This window comes from Mauremys reevesii, linkage group 13 (genome assembly GCF_016161935.1).
Source record: "Mauremys reevesii isolate NIE-2019 linkage group 13, ASM1616193v1, whole genome shotgun sequence".
In the NCBI taxonomy this organism is placed as follows: domain Eukaryota; kingdom Metazoa; phylum Chordata; order Testudines; family Geoemydidae; genus Mauremys; species Mauremys reevesii.
Window position 1 is genome coordinate 10,457,583 of NC_052635.1, and position 23,189 is coordinate 10,480,771.

The window sequence follows — 23,189 nt, forward strand, 5'->3', positions numbered from 1 at the left end:
GCTTAGGGTGAGCAATGAAAAATAAAATACCAAGGGGCTTTTAGAAATCTTTCTGAATGAAGGCTGGGATATTTGAAAGGGTCTCCAGAATCTAGGTGGGTCACATGCATTGTTCAGTCAATGGGCACCTGATTCTTTTAAGCCACTCTGACAACCCCTGTCACAGATCACAGCCTAGACTAAGAATCCACTGTATTGTTCCAGACTTTGAAGCACCCACATTCCCTTTCTTCCCACTCTAATTGCACAAGCTGCAGGTCCCTCCACTGGGCCAACCCCGTTCCTGGTGCCTTTCCATGAAAATCAATGGATATGAACCTAGGATAATTTTGGCCCATCCTGATAAGATGTTTTCCAATAATTCCTCTGCTAATTCCCAGTGGGGATAATCACAGCTCTGCACTCCTCATGGGGATTTCCTAGGGGATTCTCCTCTCAGTCTGATTGCTTTGGTTGCTATCAGTACCTGAATCCTCAGGCTATGTCCCTTGAACACCATTCACAAGCTTAATGCTGTGTCAAGGCCTGAAACTAGATTGTGCCCCAATAAGGAATCATTAGAAAGTTGGACAATCCCTGGCCTTAGCCCCCACTGGACGTGTGAAAGGACATGATGTCTCAGTTCATATCCTATTTCCATGTAACTGCTACAGACATCTCAGAGCAGGAAAGGACAGGCTGGCTTGGGAGATAAGAGATGAAGCAATTGCTTTCATCTCTAATCCAACTGTCCCAACCGAATCCCACTGAGCAGTGGTCAGATCCACAAAAGTCCAAAATTTACATCCTCAAAACCTCTGCTCAACTGCTGCCTAACCCTGTAAGTGCCCACGGTTCCCTGGATAAAGACAATTACAGTCTCACGCTGCATGGGTTTGCAGATGGTGACATAGTGGCCATATAAACCCAAGGTTTGTTCTATTAGGTTCTTTTTGCAAATCACAGGCTTAATATTTCTGAAATTCAGGAGAATCCCAGGCCTTGGAAGTTAAAAAGATAGAGACAGAGCCAGGATTGCAAAAGGACTTAGGCACCTAACTGTTCTAATAGGTGCCCAGTGGGATTTACAATTCACTTAAGAAGACTAGGTGCCTAACTGCTATAGAAAATGAACAGGACTTAGCCACCTAGCTCACATAGGAGCTTTGATAAATCACACTAGGTGCCTGTCTCCATCTTTAGGTGCCTAAATGACTTTGTAAACACAGAAGCTGGGCTGGAATCAGGAAACACTGCAGGAGATCCTAAGACTTGTGCTATGCAGGGGTCAGACTATAAGATCATAATGGTCCCTTTTGGCATGGAAATTGATGAATCTGTTAGTATGTAGGCCTGTTAGCCTGAGATAGAATTTTGGGTTTTGTTTGACTTCTGATACTTTTATATTCTTACTAATATGTGTGAACAAAGACACTGTGTGTTGCATTTCCAACAACCAGATGGGGCTTACAGTACAAGGAGAAAAGATAAGGGATATGGTTAAAGTGTTCCTGGGCATGGTGGGAGTGTAATATATGAGCATACTCTGGAAGGCTGCCTGGCTCCTCTCTCAAGCCAAGGTCAAGAAACCAATTAGGAGGGGCAAGAAGGGATGTGGGGGGAGACATAAGAGACACTAAAAGCCAAAGAAATGCCTGTTCCTGACCAAAGCAGAACCTCACTCCTTACCCCTCCCGTGAGATACAAAAGAGGTGGTACCAATGCCCCCATACTCAAGACCCTCCAAAATGAAACATGACCATAGATGGTAAGAGGTGGGACTGAGGGTGTGCACTGCAAGCATATTTGGGCCTGCTAAAAAGGAGGGGACCAGGAACATGGAGACAAAGGCTCTGCGGCGTCAGAGCCATGGACATGCTTGCTTGAAACTGACCTCAGTAAACATTGGTCTTCTGCTTTCTGTCTGCATGACAAGAAGCAGGGGAAGGGGTGAAAGGAAATCCCCCAGCAGAATCAATTAATTTTTGCCTCTGGACCTCTGCTTCTGAGCTGTGTAGGGCTCCAGAGAGTGACTCTCACAAGCCCTTCTGAAATAGACACAGAAAAATCCCACATCATAGGTCCTTTAATTCCAGCAAAGCTCAAAGCCAGCTACACATAGCTCGTCTACAGAAAGAAACAACTTTGGCACTAGTTCTGACAGTTCAGTCTCGGAGTCCTTGTTGGCACTTTGGGAACTTATAGCAGCATAGCCAAGGTTCCATAGATGTGCCAGAGTAACCCTGTAGCATAGACACAACCAATAGTGAGGGATGGGGGGTTAATAGGAAAATCACCTAGCTGAGCAATGGCAGCTAGATTGAAGTATTCTTCCATCGACCTTACTATGTGTACACCTCGGCTTAGCTTGTCATAGCTACATCACTCAGACCTTTTCACACTCCTGAGTGATGTTGATCTAAATTTTAAGTGTAGATCAGACATAGGTGTAATATAGCTGCCAGGGCATGTCTGGGGCACTAGATGCCTATATAAAACTCCAGTTGACCTAACAACTAATTAATAATATACTAAAACCTCTGAAACATTAAAATAATCTACTCAAAATACCCCACCCTTTCAAACCCTTTCAAACCCCTCTCCCCAAAAACACCCCCACCTGGAACAAAGAAACAAATCAACCAACCAATCAATGAAACAAAACAAAGAAATCAGAGATAATCAAGGAAACAAACAAAGCTCCTCATGTCGTAGGTGGAATTCCACCCACCCCACGAACACTCCAAACGAGATTCCAGGAAGTCCAACGTGATTTAGCTTTGGCTACTGGTTTTATCTGCCAGGCACTCTGATAGCCTGATGGAAGCATAAAACTGATTAGATAGATAGATTCATTCTGATTGTCTTTGCACTGCTATAATTCTACAGTAACTCCAATAACTTGAGTGCTGTTGCTGCAGATTTTACCACTGCATAAACTGATTGCATGCTGTGTTTTCATGGAAGAATACATTGTCATCAGTTGATTATATCTTAGAATATCAGGGGTGGAAAGGATCTCAGAAGATCATCTAGTCCAAGCCCCTGCTTAAAGCATGGCCAATACCCAATTTTTGCCCCGGATGGCCCACTTAAGGGCTGAATTTACAGCCCTGGGTTTAGTAAGCCAATGCTCAAACCACAGAGCTATCCCTCCCCCACCTCTTTGTTGAAACACAGCATGAAATCTTGTTCAAGGGAGAAAGACAGCTGTTTTATTCCTGGTGAATAACCTCCACCTAGTTGCTTTACTCAGGGCAGCTTTGGTGTCTTTGTTCCTCATGCTATAGATTATCAGATTTACCATTGGAGGCACCACAGAACAGAGAACACCCACCACAAGATCCAGTTCTGATGCTGAGCTGGAGGAGGGTTTCAGGTAGGCAAAGGCAGCAGGGAAAAAGAAGGAGATGACAATGAGGTGAGAAAGGCAAGTGAGGAAGGCGTTATGCTAGCCCTTCTCAGAGGGGATTCTCAGCATCATAGTGAAGAGCTGAACATACAAGACAATTATTAAAGCGAAGCAGATTAGAAATAGGGATACACTAAAGAAAATAGCCCCAGTTTTACTAAGGTCTGAGTCAGAGCAGGCGAGCTTAAGTAGCTGGGGGATTTCACAGAAGAACTGGTTCATGGCATTGGAGTGGCAGAAGGATAACCTGAGGATGTTCCCGGTGTGCAGTGAAGCATAGACAATACCAGTAATCCAGGCACTGGCTGCCATTTAAACACAAACTCTCCTATACATCACTCACTGCTAGTGCAGTGGTTGGCAGATGGCGACATATCAGTCATATGTCATGATGGTGAATAAGGACATATTGGTCACAGTGAAGAAGCCAAAGAGAAAGACTAGGGCAACACATCCAGAATAAGAAATCAGCCTGGTGTTCAGTAGAGAATTGACCATGGACTTGGGGACAGTGACAGTAATGGATCCGAGGTCTAGAATGGACAAATTCACCAGGAAAAAGTACATGGGGGCAGGGCCGGCTCTAGGCACCAGCGGGCCAAGCACCCGCTTGGGGCGGCATCCTGGGGAGGGCGGCAGATGGCCCCGGTGGACCTCCCCCAGGCATGCCTGCGGGCAGGGCCGCCCAAAGGGGGGGGGGCAAAGGGGGCAATTTGCCCCGGGCCCCGCAGGGGCCCCCAAGAGAAAAGCGGAGGCTCCCGCCTCCGCCCCTCTCTTGGAGCCTCGGTGCATCGAGCGCCGAGTCTCCTGCCGAGCCCCTGAGCCCCGCCCCGCTCAGAGCGGCGTGGGGAGGGGGCGGGGCAGCTGCCTCCGCTCGGCGTGGAGCTCACCGCCCCGCCCCCTCCCCACGCGGCTCTGAGCGGGACGAAGCTCAGGCCCCTCCAGAGACGCGCTCCGGTAAGGGGGGGGGAGCGGGAGCCGCCGGGGCCGGGCCGGGGGGGAAGGGAAGCGAGACCCGCCGGGGCGGGGCGGGGCCGGGGGGGACGGGAAGCGAGACCCGCCGGGGCCGGGCAGGGGAGGGAAGCGAGACCCGCCGGGGTCGGTCGGGGACGGGACGCGAGACCCGCCGGGGTCGGTCCGGGCCGGGGGGGAAGGGAAGCGAGACCCGCCGGGGTCGGTCCGGGCCGGGGGGGAAGGGAAGCGAGACCCGCCGGGGCCGGGCGGGGGGGGGAGGGAAGCGAGACCCGCCGGGGTCGGTCCGGGGGGGGGGGAGGGGACGCGAGGCCCGCCGGGGTCGGTCCAGGCCCGGGGGGGAAGGGAAGCGAGACCCGCCGGGGCCGGGCGGGGGGGGAAGGGAAGCGAGACCCGCCGGGGTCGGTCCCGGCCGGGGGGGGAGGGAAGCGAGACCCGCCGGGGCCGGGCGTGGGGAAGGAAGCGAGACCCGCCGGGGTCGGTCCAGGCCAGGGGAAGGGAAGCGAGACCCGCCGGGCCGGGGTGGAAGGGGACCGGCTGGGGCCGGGGCGGGGAAAGTGGGACCCGCCGCCGCCGCGCAGGCCGGTCTTCGGCAGCAGGGGCCCCTTCTGTTCCGGGACCCGCCGCCGAAGTGCCCCGAAGGCCCGCGGCGGGACCCCCTGCGGATCTTCGGGCACTTTGGCGGCGGGTCCCGAACGGAAGGGGCCCGCCGCCAAAGACCCCGGCCCCTCGAATCTCGGGCGGCCCTGCCTGCGGGAGGTCCACCGGAGCTGCCAACCCGCAACCGCCAGAGCGCCGCCCCCGCCCCAGCAAATCCTAGCCGCGGCTGGGAGTTAATAGGCTCTGGGCTCCCCGCCGCGGCGGGCAGCCCGGCGGCTTTGGGCTCCCCGCCGCAGCGGGCAGCCCGGAGCCTTCTGATTCCGGCCGCGGCTGGGATTTAAAAGGCTCTGGGCTCCGCGCAGCCCTTTAGACACGCCTGCCGCCCTAAGGGCGCAGGGACTGCCTCCCCCCCCAGCCCAGGGCGGCAATTCAGTGCGCTGCTTGGGGCGGCAAAAACTCTAGAGCCGGCCCTGTAAGTATGTACATTCTGAAGGACACACAGAGGAATGTCAAAACTCACATGCACATTTATCTACACACCAAATAACGTACACAGACTAAAACAGACACATTCATGCAACATTATTCACTAGGAAACACACACTCAAAGCAAAGTCTCAGAAATATACACATATAATGTAACCTTGCAAAGGAACACATAGGCTGGCTAGGCCTACACTAGAAACATTTGCCATCATAGGAGTGTAATTTATGGGTTGTGGTTACTTCTGTGATATTTCGATACCGGCAAAAGCCATAATGTGAAGATGGCTACACTGGCGAAAAGGTCATTTTCCTATATAGCTAATTTCTCTTGGACAACTGGTCTAAACTATAGCAACAAAAGCTGGCAAAAGCTGTATTTACATTAGGAAAGTTTGCCAGGATAGCTATATTGGCAAATCTTTTCTAGTGTTGACCTGGCTATAAGTTGTCTAGTTGTCATTTCGCTCTCCCTCTTTCTCTCTCTCTCTCTTTCTCTCTCTCTTTCTTACACACACACAGTCAGGATTTGTCTATTGTGCAGCTGCAGGTGTAATTTCCAGCTCAAGCAGAAATATCTGTGCTAGCTTTGACTGAGCTAGTCAGCTAAAAATAGTCGTGTAGACGTACCCACAGCGACAGTGTCTTCTGTTCATTGGGGAAAATTCTCAAAGCCATCTAATTTAAGAACCTAAGTCTCATTTTCAAATACAACTTAGGTGCTTATGAGTTTAATAGGGCCATAAGAGGGCCATTTAGGTGCATAGTAGGATTTTCAAAAGCACTTACATGCCACTGAAATCAATGAGTTTTACATGCCTGTGTGCTTTTGAAATGGCCTCAGTGCCATTACCCATCTAGTCCTACGTCTTATTGACTTTGAATGGGACTTACGCTCTGGAGTGACTAAGGCACTTTTGAAAATGGGACATTGGCTCCTAAGTCGCTTAGGTGCTTTTGAAAATGTTATCTCTTGGCTTTTACACAATTCCCCTCTTAGAGACCCAGTCAAGTGCCCTGGGGTTCCTTGAAGAAATACAGCTTCCTCCTGAGGGCGTCTGCCAAGGCCCCTTTCACCTTCATGTTCCTCAGGCTGCAGATGATCAGGTTCTGCAATGGCATTCCCAATGTGTTTAGGACCCTGGCCACTTTGTTGAGGGCCAAGGAATGGCTTTTCCTGGGTCGGCTGTAGATGAAGATGGAACTCTGTTGTATTAATTTTGATGGAAGAAATGAGCCCAAAGAGTCAAATGTGTTAACATGACCCAGTCACTGTCCAGTATGAAACCATTTTAAACAAGGTTCAGGGTTTGGTATACAGAGACCTCAGCCTGCTCAGTGTCATGGCAAACTCATTATTAAAAATCCTTTAAACTTTTTATTAAAGATACAAAGAAGAAGGGGAAACAGGTAAAGCATTTGAAATGCAAAATCTTAAGTAAGGCTTTTATTTAGCACCATCACTTGTTCATTTTCCCTTTAGCTGGAGAGAGTCTTTGGAATGGAAAAGAAAAACAAAAACAAACTTCTCTGACTGTCTTTTAGATGATGTCAAAAATGGTGATAACTGTTCTTTTTCAGGAAAATAAATGAAATTAGTTCAAATGGGCTGGTGCTGGGGTTGTTGCGTCTCTCGTTAAAGTCTGATCCCGTTTCAAATCAAGCACATGCAAGAGGGGAGAGAAAAGAACAGCCAAGGTAGAAAATGCAGCTTTTGTCTCTGACATTGACTCTTACTCACAATCTCACCGCTGGAAAAACACAGGTCCAGCACATGGTCTTACCAGTCACAATGAGACTTGACAAATTGTACCAGCATCAGTCAACCTGTGCGACTCTTTGCCAGAGGATGTTGTGAAGGCCATGACTATAACAGGGTTCAAAAAAGAACCAGATAAGTTCATGGAGGATAGGTCCATCAATGGCTGTTAGCCAGGATGGACAGGGATGATATCCCTAGCCTCTGTTTGCCAGAGGCTGGGAGTGGGCAGCAGGGGATGGATCGCTTGGCGATTACCTGTTCTGTTCATTCCCTTTGAAGCACCTGGCATTGGCCGGTGTCAGAAGACAGGATAGTGAGCTAGATGGATCTTTGGTCTGACCCAGTATGGCCGTTCTTATGTTCTTAGGGTGTTTTGGACATTGCTTTTAGCTGACTCTTTGGTCAAAGGCTTACAGAAATGTTGCAGAAGATGCCATCTTGGCCAGTTAAGCCAGACTTTTAATAGACAGAAGGAAAAAGGAGAGGGAGAAAAAAGAGAAGGAAAAAGGTGGGGAAGGAAAAGGGCATATGAGTGGGGGGGAACAGCAAAGTCTCCCATCTCGGGTAGTGGCTGAGCTTGAGCTGGAGTCAGTTGAATGGGCGATAGCATCTAAATCCCTCTCTCTGGCCTGGTCTGATGAGAACATCTCTCAGGATTAGGATGACAAAGGCCCAATGGTGTGACGGTGGACACTGGGGTCCCGGCAGATGGTGGAGGTGGCAGCCAAGATTGTGAAGCTCACTCCTTCCCCTTTCCTTGTCTTTCAGTCAGCCAGAGTCCACATCTGTGTCCCCATCCCTCAATTTTCCCTCTGAAGTCTCTTTTTAAGGACCAGAAGATATAAAGAGATAAAAGATAAAAGATCCTCTAATTATTGTGTCCATCATTTAGAACTAATTTCCGACACACCAATTTGGGTCCATTGATTTCCAGTCCCACACTTACCTTGTGTACCAGGCATGAGATCTTAACACAGTCCTTGATTATATCAGGAGGCCTTTTTCTTCAGACTAATCCAGTCTCTCTGTCTTCCTTTCATACCTTTTCCCATCAACATTTGCTGCTATAGGTTATAATAACTGTTTATGAAGTTTTATCCACTTTCCTGCAGTTAGGCTCACGACTGGGATTGGCCTGCTTGTCCAATGAGTCCTGCCACACCTCTGCCAAGCAGCTGAGTGAGGGAACCCCCCCAGGCAAGCACCGCCCAGAGCCTGCCTCACCCCGTCCCATGCCCAAACTCTGCTGCTGCCGGGGAGGAGAGGCATGGAGCCAGGTAGGGAGCCCTGCCAACCCCCTCAGCACCAGTGGCAGCACGGCCTGCATTCTGCTGCCAACCTCCCCCCCACCAGCACTCAGGCTGCCCTCTCCCAGCACCCACGGTGCACCCGTGCAGCCCCCTGCAAGTTTTAGTCAGGGATATATAGTAAAAGTCATGGACAGACCAAGGGCCGTGAATTTTTGTTTACTGCCCATGACTTGTCCATCACTTTTACTAAAAATACCCATGACTAAAATATAGCCTGATATCTGAGGCATAGGTGGAGAAGGCTTCTGGGAGCCAGGCTGCACACTGGGGAAATCAGACTGATCTGAAAGGAAGCCGCCTAGAGAGTCAGGGAGTCGGCTGCCTACAGATCAAGACAAAATACCCCATTTCCATTATCCCCTCCATTTCCCTTCCATCATTTTTTTTTCTGAAATATTGACCTTTGGTCCCAATCACCTGCATGTTACATAAGGGGAACTGGGGCATAGGGAGATTCAAATGACTTACTGAAGGTCACACACTGGTTTTGAGATTGTCTAAGAAAAGTCTAACTTTTACATAAGAAAAAATATTTCCAGGTGGCTTTCTGAGCAGCGCTAGGAGTAAGATAAAATAGAAGAAACTTATATTTGCTGACATATGGAGAGAAATAGAAACTTTGATACATCCTGAATCTATCTATCTATCTATCTATCTATCTATCTATCTATCTATCTATCTATCTATCTATCCCCATACAGCCCCTCTATCTATCTATCTATCTATCTATCTATCTATCTATCTATCTATCTATCTATCTATCTATCTATCTATCTATCTAATAATCCCAACTTCAGCTATTTATTTTTTCACCCATTGCTATAGTATCTGGGTACCTTCTGTGATGCTTTTCTGAATTTATTTAGCAGATCATCGGAAATATGTGACCATATGCCACCAGTGCCTTTTCACTTTTATCAGTACTGCTTTTATCTCCTTATTCCTGAGGCTGTAGATAATAGGGTTCAGTACCGGTGGTACAACAGCATAGAGCACAGGCACCAACATGTCTTGAGCTTGGCTTCATGTACATGAATAATCCAGTGGCGAAGAACAAGGAGACTACAATCAGGTGGGGCAGGCATGTGGAGAAGGCTTTATACCTGCCCTCTGCAGAGGGGATTCTCACTACAGTATTGAAAATGTGAATGTAGGACACAAAGATAAAGGTGAAGCAGATAAAGCCATAGCAGAGGGCTAAGACGATGTTGTGGACCTTGTTGGGCTGCGTGTCAGAGCAAGAGAGCTGCAGGAGGGGTGGGATGTCGCAGAAGAACTGGTGGACAAAGTTGGGCCCACAGAAAGGTAAACTGAATGAGTTACCCACGTGCAACAGTGAATACAGTGCTCCACTAAGCCAGGACCCTGCAGCCATCTGGACACATGCTTTGCTGTTCATGACTGTCCTGTACCTCAGAGGGCTGCAGATGGCCAGGTAGCGGTCATATGCCATGACCGTCAGCAAGGCCAACTCTGCTGTCCCAAACGTGATGAAGAAAAACAACTGCAGGAAGCAGCCGTGGAAAGAAATTGAGTGGCGGTGCATGATGGCATTCACCATGGATTTGGGGACGGTGGCAGAGATGTAGCAGAGGTCTAAGAATGACATGTTCTTGAGGAAGAAGTACATGGGGCTGTGGAGGTGATGGTCGAGGGTCACAAGGACAATGATGAGGAAATTCCCCAATAAGGCGGCCACATAAGCAAACAGGAACAGAAGAAAGTGCAAGATCTGCAGCTCGCGGATGTCAGAAAATCCCAGGAGACGGAATTCAGTCACAGAGGTTTGGTTGGTCATGTCCTACCTGGCAAGAATCGGAAAAACATCAGAAAAATTCAGTTAGAATGAAGAGAGCTGAAACAAACATCTTTTCCCAATGCATATGCCCTACAACCTTTTGTATGCAGAGGAAGGTTGTGCCACTGCTGTCTGTTATACACAGGGAAGTTAAATAAAAAACATAAAATACTCTTGCTGGAAGGCAGCAATATAACACTACATTCATTTCTGAGACTAACACACAAGAACCTAAAACCAGAGAGAGACAAAGCAGGCTGCTTCCTAAGGAGAGAAACACAACTCACCACATTGTACCCTAGTCTGGCTCTATGTAAACTGAATGCCGAAGCCACACAATTCCCTACAGATTCCCCTAGCCTGCTATCAGGAGCAGGAAACCCCTCACAAACTTAGAATGATAGCTTGTCCTGTTAATACACCACACTGGCCAGTTGTTACTCATCCTCTGAGTACCCAGGACACATCAGAATTACCCAACTATATTAATATGTGTTCTGCCATCCTTTATTGTAACTTTCAGGTTCCATACATGTTCTTCCTAGACCTGGTCAGAAAATGTTTCCTCTTACTGCCATGAAAAATGTTAATGGGAAAAACTTACTTTTCTGTTTTTTGGGTTTTTTTTGAAATTTTCAGTGGAAACTTGTGACATTTCATCCAATAAAGTCCCAAAACATTTTGATTTTTGTAAGTGAAATGCTTTTTCTGACACCCTTCCCTCCCAATTGAAATATTTTCTGTTCTTGGCTGAAATTGTGCAATTTTCCCTTGCAAAAGCTGAACATTTTTGGGGACAGATAACAGTTTCCACAAAAAGTTTTGCTAGATAGAAAATTTTCTGCTAAAAGAAGAAAATTGACAGAATTTCTGGTCAAGTGTAATTCTTGTACATTTCTGGGAGATCTCAAAAGAAGAATAACTCATGATGGTCAACTGAGATTCAAGCTCACAGCTCAGGTTTAGAAGCTTAGTGTTCTATGTGCTGAGCTGCTGGATCACAAAAAAATACTCTCAGTCTGATTTTCAAAAAAGATCAGCACCTGAAAACTCCTGTTTAGACACACAAAGAATGAAACCAGATCATCAAAGGAATTTACCATTCTCAGGAGGAGGTTCTGGCTGCTCTGATCTTTGGAAAGATCGGTCACTTCATTTAGGCACCTATAATGGGAGCTGAGATCTTCTGAAAATCCAGCTTCATTTCAGGAAGATCGGTAGGGAAGGTTGAAAATTTCTCACCACAACTTTTGTTCTGATGGAAAACTGGATTTTTGAATAAATATTGATTTTATTTTTATTTGTTTATTTATTATATATTTATTGTGCCATATGACTGCTTTCCAGCGCGAGGGGTGGGGGGGGAGGGATTTATTGACCAATTGATTTTTTTGAACAAACAATTTTGAAGTTTTGTTTTTTTCATTAAAAAGTCAAAATTTGCCAATAACCCCTGGGATGAATGGACTCCGTATCTCCCTTCTACTTTTGAAAACTTCAGCATCAGCCCAAGTTTCCATTATATTTACGAGTTCTACTGATTACTGAAGCAAAGTGCTGAGGCAAAAGCCAGGTCACAATGAACTATTCACACGAACAAGAAAACCCTGGAATCTGGTACAGGAAGAAAAAAATCTTAGCAAATGTAATTCATTGTAATGATGGCATTTTTAAACTAGATTTTATTCAGTTTTCTCTCTCTAAACAACACATCTATCTATCTATCTATCTATCTATCTATCTATCTATCAGACCTCCCTAATCTCTGTGATTAATTATCCCTTTAATTAAGTAACCCTGAATCCAGGAATATCAACAAGAATCACTTCAATCTATGTTAATATACAATGACAGTTGGGCTCCAATACCTCTTTGAAAATTCCCCAGCGCCCCTAATGAATATGAAACCATACCAGGAAAAATAAATGACTTGCTGTTGCTGCGAATATCACGGGTTGTCTGTCCTGCTTTGCAACCCATGAATTATTATAAAGTAGGTAAAAAATATGAAGTTCCTGAACAGATTCACATGCACCTTCATTTGCTTCTGACAATGGAGTCACGTCAATGAGTGATGCAGAGGTGAGAAGAGTGATAAATTGTCTTTGCTCCTATGCAAGGTCCTATATTAATGCTTCATTACAGTCCTTTGGGATGTAGGTCCCATGAAGCATCTCATAATATTATCTGGAGAGAATATTTGAGTTCAGTTCTTTTCTTTGTTGTTAACACTCAGCATAAGAGGCTGGATTGTCTGGCCTTTCCTTGGAGGCCGTATGGGGGAGAGAGAGAGCAAAGACAATCATTCCTGTCCTCTACATAAAATTACCGAGAGAGATCACAATGTGAATGCCCTTCCTATGAATAAGCAACAGAGAGTCCTGTGGCACCTTTAAGACTAACAGATGTATTGGAGCATAAGCTTTCGTGGGTGAATACCCACTTTGTCAGATGCCCACGAAAGCTTATGATCCAATACATCTGTTAGTCTTAAAGGTGCCACAGGACTCTCTGTTGCTTTTTACAGATCCAGACTAACACGGCTACCCCTCTGATACTTGACTTCCTATGAATGGCTCAATTCAATCCAAGCCATTTACATCTGTGCCAAGTGGGTGTGAAACTCTATTGCACTAGAAGGGTAGCATCTGACACCCACTTTGCACTCAATTTTGCACAAATATAAGCAATTGCCCAAGATGCCAGGCAATAAACAATTAAGCCCAAGGTGTGTTGAGCAGGGTGCTATATGTAACACACTGGAAAGCGGGAGTGAGTCAGCTTGATTTTGCTCTCACCCAATATGGTGTAAATCAGGAGTAACTCCATTAAAGTCAAGTCATTCATGCCCAGGAGGATCAGGTGAATAAACTGTAGGGAAGCTTCAATGAATAGGCCTAAGACTGATCCCTCAATGGTGTAGACCAGTGGTTGTCTATCAGGGGTCTGGGACCCTCTGGGGAGCCTCAAAGAGGTTTCAGGGGGTCCGCCAAGCATGGCCAGTGTCAGACTCACTGGGGCCCAGGGCAGAAAGCTGAAGCCCCGCTGTATGGGGCTGAAGCCTGGGGCCTTGAGCCCCACCACCGGAGGCTGAAGCCAAAGCCTTGAACAACTTAGCTTCTTGGGGGCCCCTGTGGCATGGGGACCCAGGCAATGGCCCTGCTTGTGACCCCCTAATGCCAGTCCTGGCTTCTATAAGCATAAAACCAATTGTTGTGGCACAGGTGGGCCGTGGAGTTTTCATTGCATGTTTGGGGGGTCCTCAGAAAGGAAAAGGTTGAGAACTCCTGGTCTACAGCAGTGGTTCTCAGCTAGGGTTTGGGCTCCCTGGGGGGCTGCAGGCAGGTTTCAGGGGGTGTGCCAGGCATGGTCGGCGTTAGTCTCACTAAGGCCTAGAGCAGAAAACCAAAGCCCTTTTGTGCCGGACTGCAGCCCGGGGCCCCGAATCCCACCACCCAGGGCTGAAGCCGAAGCCTGAGCAACTTAGCTTTGCGGTGCCCCATGTGGCGTGGGGCCCTGGTCAGTTGCCCTCCTTGCTACCCCCTAAAGCCAGCCCTGGCTTTTATATGTAGAAAAACAGTTGTGGCACAGGTGGGACATGGTGTTTTTATAGCATGTTGGGGCAAGGCCTCAAAAGAGAAAGGCTGAGAACCCCTGGTGTAGACCATTCACATCTCTACTGGAGTTGGCAGGTATCAAAGGGGGTAAGCCCAGTGTGAACGAGATCACAGTCAGACTCTGACTGACCAACATTTCCACATTAATTTCAGGGAGATTTGCAGAGCCCTCACTACAAGCCCCTCGAGGCAGGGGGAGGATCGTGGAGAGCGCTGGTCAGTGGCACCCTCATGAGGAGGCTGGCCACTGGCTCCTGGGGGAAGGGTTAGGCCTGACATGGGATCCCTGTACCCCTGATTCTGAAGGCAAGATCCATTGGGGCAGCCTGACTGCTGAGTGCCTTGGGGAGGGGGATCCCTTGGCTTGTCTATCCCCCCCCATGGGAAAGGAGCCTCCAGCTTCCCATTCCTCCCCATCTCCCCATCTTGTCTGTGCTGCTCATTGAGTCCAGCCCCCTGCCTTCACTAGCAGGACCAATTTTTGCCCCAGATCCCTGAGTGGCCTCCTCGAGGATTAAACTCACAACCCTAGGGTGTGTGAACCTCAACTTTTGAATATTATGACCTACGTACTAGCAGTCACAACCAGAGTGTGTTACGTTAATAACTTCTTTTTACAGCTTATGCCCCGTGTTCGCTAGTCCTACTGACAAAATAGTGCTTTAGCTAAACACTTACCACTGATGATGATAATGAGAACAAATGCTATCAATACTGCTCATTTCTGTTAAAAAAAGCACATAATTTAGTACAAACAGCTCACTTAGATATTTTTAAAAGAGGGCAAAAGCTTCTTCTCTAGACTCAGCTACTGCTCCCTGCCTTACAAATTAATGTTTTCCACTCTGTCTTGGCTTCTCAGCAAATAAGAGTAGGCTTCCAGGCCTTCCTGTAATTAGCACACGTGACTGTCAGAGACTAAAGGTTCTTTGTGCTGTTGTATGTGTTGTCGTCATTCAATCCATACCACTGAATTTCTTCCTCCTAGATCTCCAACACCTTCAACTAGTACATTCATTTCTCCTTAGCCACATTTCTGTCCTGGAGAATGTTTTGTGTAAAGGAACTTGGCCAGGACACCCAACTTTTGGAAAGTTCATCTACTTCACTCATCCAGATGCTCATTAAGGACCAGATGTTGTAATCTTAAATACTATTCACCATGAGTAAACGCTGCAGAAATTGGCCAAAGTTATTTGAATTTCTTCCCCTTTATGGAGTATTCAACAACTTATAGTTCTTAGTCACATTAATTTGCATTGGAAATACTCGAGTCATGGTTACCTTACAGTTCTTCCACCAATACTTTTTTTCAGCTTGGCAGCATTGGTCTCAAATTCCGCCGCAGTGCATCATCCAACTCTGACAGCTTCAGCTCTCGTTCCAAAACCTTGTCCACATTCACCCTCATGATGTCAATCACCTACAGTGATTTAATAGTCACAGTAAGTTATTCATTCATTAGATATTCATCTCCTCAAACACTTTAAGCATGCAGCAGATCCTGACAGACACCTTTTATAACATTAACATCATTCAAGCGTTTGTTTTTAAATAAAGTAGAAGATATTGCCTTTTTGATTAAGAGTAGACAATATTGAATTTAGGTTCTTATATTAGTTAAAAGATTTGTGGAACTAAGAAATCCAATTGGAAGCCTAAAAACCTCATAACTAGTACAGGACTCATTTGACCAAGAAAGGTTTTGCATATTTCTGAGCAGGATCTGTACTAGTGCAAATATTAAATGCTACAGTAATCAGCTTGCATTAGCATGCATATTCCAGTTAAACAGGTATGCACCAGTATAGATGTTGCATATCCTAGGTGGAAGTTGGCAGCAAAGCATGTCTTGTATTTTTTCCAGCAAAAGTGTGCTCTCTTAGTGTAAAACTTGCATGTTGAAGTGCTAAACATGGAGACAACATGCATCAGTAAGAGTCACAACTTACCAGTTGTGCATGTTCTCACTGAGACCTATAGTGATAACAGGTGAATTTTATATTACAGTAAGAGGTGCAACTGTAAAATGCACAAGTTGCACTACTGTCCGGCATCATCTAGGGAGAAGTAAATGTTCACTTTCCTGCTGCATGGAAAGAGAGCTTAAGTTTTAACAAATTAAGAATATTCTCAGTTTGTGTTTATTGTGTGTAAGTACAGAATTGTAAATTCCCTCTACTGGTTTTGAATACATATATCCCATGTGGAAGAAACAAAACTCCACTCTCAGGCTGGAGGCAACAAATCAGAGACAGCTTTATTCAAGCAATTGCAGGCGAAGAATACAGCTGGCAGAGAGCATCTCTGCCTCAGTTTCTCCAAAGTACAAGCAAAATCACACAAGCATTTATACCTCTTTGTGATGTGCATTAATTAAAAACATTTAAATTTTATTTACATTATTTGCTATCTATTCCAGTATTTTCTCACTTGCTCTATTCAAAACATTGTTATATCAAGGCTAGGTCACACTGACTATTCTGCTGTTTTCCACTCGCTTCTGACGTGAGCCCTGCTTCTACAGGTCTCACGATATTAGGCTAAGACTTAGCTCAATAGTTGTTCGGTCTCTGACACTTAAATGCCTGCACTTAAACACTCTCTTTCTTTCCCTGCTTCCACACCTGCAATACAAGAACAACACAACCAGCAGCTAATTCACAGAACAACCACAGTGAGCTGCAAAGAGAGAATAGGGAGTAACCTCCATAGGACACAGAATGGAGAATTCCTCCCAGGCAACTGGAGTGAAATCCTGGTGTGACATTATTGATATAATCTGGGACCATATAGAACATGGTTGCAACCAAGGTCCTGTTGTGGCACCAAATCTTATGTAAAAGGGGGTCATATAAGGTGTCTAAGACCAGGTTATGGGTTGCTGGTTATCATTATAGTGTCTATATGTATGTATCATTTTGTAGTTGAAGTTATGAGTATTGGCTCTATACTGTCTGTATTTCATATTTGTGCTGTGCTTCTGGGAAACATCCCAGACAAGTTGGTGTTAGCTCTGCCTAGCCTGCTTGATGGCCCATTAAGGACCATCAGCTATACAGTTGACCAATTGAGAGAAGGCAGATATGCCTTGTAACTCAGCAAAGTATGCAGGAACTTGCCCATGTGACTCCAGACTCCATTTTGCTGTAATTTTCCACAGTAAGAACAAAGAAGTGTTCTTACACCTGGGAAAAGCCTATAAAAGGCTGATGCCTCATCTCCATCTTGTCTTCAATCCTGCTTCTTACCTCTGGAGGGGCATTGCTACAAACTGAAGCTCTGAACAAAGGACTGATGACCCATCCCTGTGGGGGATGTACTCCAGAGACTTGATTTGAATCTGCAGTTTACTCCATCACTGCTACAAGCCTGAACTAAGAACTTTTCCATTCCTGTATGTAATTGATTCCATTTAACCAATTCTAGCTCTCATCTCTATCTTTTTGCTTGTATGAATAAACCTTTAGATTCTAAAGGATTGGCCAACAGCATGATTTGTATATTGACTTGGGTCTGGGGCTTGATTCTTTGGGATCAAGAGAACTGTTTTCTTTTATTGGGGTGTTGGTTTTCATTAACCATGCATCCCCAGAATGAGTGGTGATACTGGAGTGTCTAAGGAAATTGTTTGTGACTTAGAATCATAGGGTTGGAAGGGACCTCAGGATGTCATCTAGTCCAACCTGCTGTTCAAAGCAGGACCAATCCCTGGATTTTTTACCCCAGTTCCCCAAATAGCCCCCTTCAAGAATTGAACTCACAAGCTTGGCTTTAGCAGATCAATGCTCAAACCACTGAGTTATCCTTCCCCCTTTGCGATTAACCAGTGGGGTGAGACCAAAGTCCTCTTTGTTTGGCTGGTTTGGTTTGCCTTAGAGGTAGAAGAACCCCAGCCTTGGGCTGTAACTACCCTGTTTAAGCAATTGGTCCTGAATTGGCACTCTCGGTGGGGTCCCGCCAGAACCAGCACTGTCACAGTGGCGTAGTCGTGCTTGGATCCACAGAATCACGTCAATTAAGCTTTGGGTCATAACCCCACGCTATCCAAATCTGAATTTTGGTTTTGAGAGTTTGACTGGTTAAAGAGCTGCTGCAATGGCTGAGCAAAGAGCATATGGGGGACTTGACAAAAAAGCCCTGGAAAATTTGTGTTCAGAAAAGGGGATAAGCTTTAGAAAGAAAGCAACAAATCAAGAACTCAGAAATCTGTTAATGGCCAGTGATCAGGGGGCAAGAGCGCAGCCCTTACCTGAGGATACAGAAGATGCAGAAAAAATTAGAGGGCAAAAGACGACAAGTAAACTGCAACTTGAGCATGAACGGAATCTAGCAGATCTTCGATTGCTTGAGAAGCAAAAAATAGCTAAACTAGAGAAAGAAGCTGATAAAAGAAAGAAGGAGGCTGATGAGAGAGAGAAAGAAGCTGATAAAAGAAAGAAGGAGGCTGATGAGAGAAAGAAGGAGGCTGATGAGAGAGAAGAGAGAGCTCGTAAGGGGCGTCTGGAGCTGCTGGCTGCTGAACAGGAGACTCACAAGATAGAACAGGAGACGGTCAAACTTCAGCTCCAAGTAATGGAAGAGTGGAGAAAATCATCGCCCCCTGGTACTCCACTTCCCCACCACCATGAGAAAAACTGGGAAGGGATGTGTCCCATTTACAGTGATACTGAGGATATAGAGGAGTTTTTGTCTACCTTTGAATGCCTCTGCAATCTGTACCAGATCCCAGAAGGTCAGCGAATGCCTGTCCTGCTGACCAGACTGACTGGAAAAACCAGGGAGGTATTTAATGAATTGAGGGAACAAGAAGCCTTAGATTATGAGCGGTTTAAAGATTCTGTGTTAAGGCGGTTCAAGGTTACTCCTGAATCTTACAGAGTTAAATTTAGAGAGTTTAAAATCTCTAAGGATTGTACTTTTGTAGAATGTGCTCATAAGCTGATGGGTTTTGTTAAAAAGTGGGTTATGGGAGCAAAGGCACAAGGGAGTTTTGAAAAACTGCTGGATTTGATAACTTTGGAACAGTTCCTAGACATTGTGCCTGACCATGTTAGAGCAGCTGTGTGTGATAGGGACCCTGAGTCAGTCCTACGGGCGGCAGAGATTGAAACCAGAGATCCTGGCCAGATCTGGGGTAATGACCGCAGTGCGGGCCCAGCGATATCATGAGTGGAGGTACCAGGAAAACAAAACCCCGAGGTCCCAATTTTATGACCTCATCCATCTCGCATGAAAGTGGTTGCGAACGGAGTCCTAGAGTCCGGAAGAGATACTAGAGGTTCTGGTCATCGACCGATACATGAGGGGACTACTGCCAGACCTTCGTGCCTGGATAAGCCAGAACAAACCCTCCACCTATCATGAGGTTGTTACACTGGTAGAGAGGAAAAGGACAGCGAGGGAGCTGACCCGACCAGTTAAGGAAGAGGCACCCCGGGTTAAACTAGCAGGACCAAGCTCTAGAGCTCGGGTGACTAGGCCACCAGGAGGGCCCAGGTGGAAAAAGAGAGGGGCTGAAGGCTCACCAGAAGCCACAAAGAGTTGGAGGACTGAAAGAGAAGAGGATCATGATGTTAGATTGCCCAAACCAAGAGGCCGGCATATGCCTAAGGCCCCATACAGATGTTATGCCTGCGGGGAGTGGGGACATGTAGCTGCACAGTGTCCCATGCTGAGGAGCCGATGCCGTGTAACCTGGGGAACTGGGCAAACCCATCAGTAATCAGGAACCTGCTAGAACCAATTCAGGCAGACAGGCTGATTAGAACACCTGCAGCCAATCAAGGCAGGCTAATCAGGGCACCTGGGTTTAAAAAGGAGCTCACTCCAGTCAGGCAGGGGGGAGCCAGAGGAGAGGAAGTGCGTGTGAGGAGCTCGGAGCAAGAGGCACAAGGAGCTGAGAGTGAGAGGGTGCTGCTGCTGGAGGACTAAGGAGTACAAGCGTTATCAGACACCAGGAGGAAGGTCCTGTGGTGAGGAGAAAGAAAGTGTTTGGAGGAGGCCATGGGGAAGTAGCCCAGGGAGTTGTAGCTGTCATGCAGCTGTTACAGGAGGCACTATAGACAGCTGCAATCCACAGGGCCCTGGGCTGGAATCAGGAGTAGAGGGTGGGCCCGGGTTCCCCCCAAACCTCCCAACTCCTGATCAGACACAGGAGGAGTTGACCCAGACTGTGGGGAAGATCACTGAGGTGAGCAAATCTGCCAATAAGCGCAGGGCCCACCAAAGTAGAGGAGGAACTTTCTCACAATGTCTATAGGTTGGATATTAGGAAAAACTTTTTCTCTCAGAGAGTGGTGAAGCTCTGGAATGGGTTACCTAGGGAGGTGGTGGAATCTCCTTCCTTAGAGGTTTTTAAGGTCAGGCTTGACAAAGCCCTGGCTGGGATGATTTAGTTGGGGTTGGTCCTGCTTTGAGCAGGGGGTTGGACTAGATGACCTCCTGAGGTCCCTTCCAACCCTGATATTCTGTGAGGAGTAATAATAATGGGGAATAAACAGTAAGAACTGGGAGTTTTAATACATAAGTCATAACTGAGCTTAACTGGCATCACAGATACTTGCTGAGCTAAATCTCATGACTGGAATATTGGTATAGAGGGCTATAGCTTGTTCAGGAAGGACAGGCAGGAAAAAAGAGAGGACGTATTGCATTGTACATTGGTTCTGAGGTCCAGAAGGAGGTGAGAAGCAGACCAGCAGAAAGTCTCTGAGTAAAGATAAAATGCAAAGAGAAGATAGGAAGAATAGTAAGAGGCCCATATGACTCCATCAGAAGTTTTTTAATGACCTGAAAATCAAAGAAAAATCATTCAAAAGATGGAATTACTAACGAGGAGTACAAAAGAATAGTATATACGTGCAAGGATAAAATCAGAAAGGGTAAGGCACAAAATAAGTTATACATAGCAAGGGACAAAGGTAATTGGAATTCTTTTTCCATATGGTTTACTGCAAAGACTGTCATCAATAAACATTAATTTAGTTGATGTGTTTGGCAGGACAGGAAAATGAAGTATAAATTTCAATTCATTGTAAAACAATATAAAAATCAATATTTGTAATACAGTTCAATAAGGTTTCATCAGGTTTTTTGATCAACCGAATTATAAAGCAAAGGAAACCAACCAACCAACCACACTCAAGTGTCACTGTGCATTCTCCGAGTCAGTTTCTTCTCTTTCTTTGTTCGGTGCTTTTATTTTATATAAATTCAACCAGGAGCAGATTTTCAGATAAAACCAATATTGAAGAGTGTGGCAAACTGAGAGAGGACCGAACCAAAATTGAAAATGATTTAGAGAGAATGAGAATTCTACACTGGATCAAATTTAGCCACCTATTGGACTGCTTACATGTATGGGCCCAGATATTGAAATGTATTTAGGTTCCTAACATCTATTGATTTGAATGTGAGTTAGGAGCCTAAATACCTTTGAGGATCTTGACCATAGTCCTTTCCAGCACAGGAAGAGAGTTCATGTAATTACAGCAGCATATGTGATGTCACAGTCACATCGATGTCATAATAGTGTCGGGTCCGCTTAGCTGAGAGCCAGTGGCAGCCAGACAGGGATAAGGAAAGGTTGCTTTATTCTGCAGAAGAAAGGAGAGTTTTGTACCTTGGTACAAAAACTCTATTCCATACAAAAACTAGGAATCTTTTATACACACTCACACACAGGCTTGGTCGTGTTAGCATTTGATTGGTGGTTAGCAAACCCTGCACTTCTGCAATCTGCTCTGCAAAACCGGCTTAGGACCAGCTTCAACTGCCTCAAGACCGATAAGGGAAGACAGTTCAAAAATTCAGGCTACTGTGTCCATGAGATGTCCAATTTCCCTTAATGGTTGCCAGCTATTATAAGGCTACTAGCTGTTAGGGGGTCGCTGCTGACTGTCACAATAGGTTGTCAATTTGAAATGTAAATTTAAGTAGGTTTATTTAAAAAAATAAAACTGCATTTAATTTGAATTTAAAGACATTTAATGTAATTAATTTTACATTGAATGTACATGTTGGGGATAGCTCAGTGGTTTGAGCCTTGGCTTGCTAAACCCAGGCTTGGGAGTTCAGCCCTTGCGGGCGCCCCGTCGGGATTTGGGGCAGAACCCGCAGTTGGTCCTCCTAGTGAAGGCAGGGGGCTGGACTCGATGACCTTTCAGGGTCCCTTCCAGCTCTATGAGATTGGTATATCTCCATGTATTATTATTAATGTAACCCCGGTCTGCTGTGCTCCAGCCTGATGCCCTACCCACTAGGACACACTGCAGAAATATCAACTCCTAGCTCCCAGAAAGAGCTGTGTGACAGGGAGCATCACCAAGAGAACACAGCTTGGGGAGACTGTTGATCTGGAGGAGGCAGGGCCTGGTCCCACGGGTCAGCCTGTGGTTCAGGAAGGAGTGCGGGGTGGCGGCTGAGCCAGGCTCTAGCAGAATCAGGGCTTTTCGCAGACCCAGTAGTCGGTCCTGTAGCAGTTTATGTTGTTCCAGCACCCGTCGATCGCCATGGTGCCACAGTCCTCGTTGCTGGAGTCATTGGGCTCCCTGGTGCTCCAGAAGCTGTGAAGAAGAGCAAAACCCCATGGAGACCACAGCGGGGAGCAAGGGGTGGGTAGGGGGGGCATGGAGCCTTTCACCCCACACACCTGAGTTTCAGAGGGGAGCCATCCACCCAGAGCCATTGATTTTCCACTTTCTGGTCACTCAGCCCCAGCCAGGATAACCAGGACACCGTGCAGTTCTTCACCAAGAACGCCTGCAATAGACAAGAGCAGACTAAGGGGGTGAATGGGTGGGGGACAGGCCACGTACTCTACCAGTGCCAGGAAGGATGGACTGGTGGGCAGGGCACTGGCTTAGGACTCAGAAGACTCAGGTTCAAGTCCCAGATCTGCTACTGACTCCCTGTGTGGCCCTGGTCAAGTCCCTGCATCTTTCTCTATGCCTCAGTTCCCCCAACTGAACAATAGCCCTAGCCCTGAGGGCGCTAGTGGGATAACAACATTGAAGAGTGTGAAATGCTGGGGGAGGAGCTTAAATGCCATAGATGTGTCACCATCTCAAATCCAGCAGGAACTGAAGGCTGTTCCTGGCTGATGAGTGGGGGTGGTCTCAGTCCAGCTCTCACTCCTGAGCAATAAAAGATCTGAAGGGGGTGTGTGGGGCCTGAGCTCCTGTGGGGGATTAGGGGGGGATTGTTGCCTGGAGGAAACATGACCTAGTGGTGGGGGAAGATACAGGGGCTGAGG

At 46.6% G+C, this 23,189-nt stretch overlaps 1 pseudogene; it reads right to left on the bottom strand.

The window, feature by feature from the left end:
- Nucleotides 1-9,388: 9,388 nt before the first annotated feature.
- LOC120379971 lies at nucleotides 9,389-12,575 on the bottom strand (annotated as a pseudogene).
- Between the last annotated feature and the right edge of the window lie 10,614 nt (nucleotides 12,576-23,189).